This window comes from Penaeus monodon, chromosome 27 (genome assembly GCF_015228065.2).
Source record: "Penaeus monodon isolate SGIC_2016 chromosome 27, NSTDA_Pmon_1, whole genome shotgun sequence".
NCBI classification, from domain to species: domain Eukaryota; kingdom Metazoa; phylum Arthropoda; class Malacostraca; order Decapoda; family Penaeidae; genus Penaeus; species Penaeus monodon.
Window position 1 is genome coordinate 10,912,071 of NC_051412.1, and position 293 is coordinate 10,912,363.

A 293-nucleotide genomic window follows, 5' to 3' on the forward strand; every position below is an offset into this window, starting at 1 on the left:
CCACATCGCTGCAAGGTTTTTATCCCCGGGCCCGAGAAAGCCCAAAAGGGACAGCATTACGCCTTTTTTTGTTGGGAAGGTTTATTAAAGTTTTCAACAAAACTTTAATGCTTCGTTTCGCTTCCCCCATATAATTAAATTTGGCCCAAAAAAATTTCGATCTCTCGCAGGGAAAAGCTGGACTGCGGGAAATTTTTTTCCCGCGAAAAAGGGGGGGAACCCCCCCCCCTTGCCATGGTCTTACGTGTGAAGTGAATGTGTGAGTGAGCGCGCGCGTGCGTGTGTATGGGATG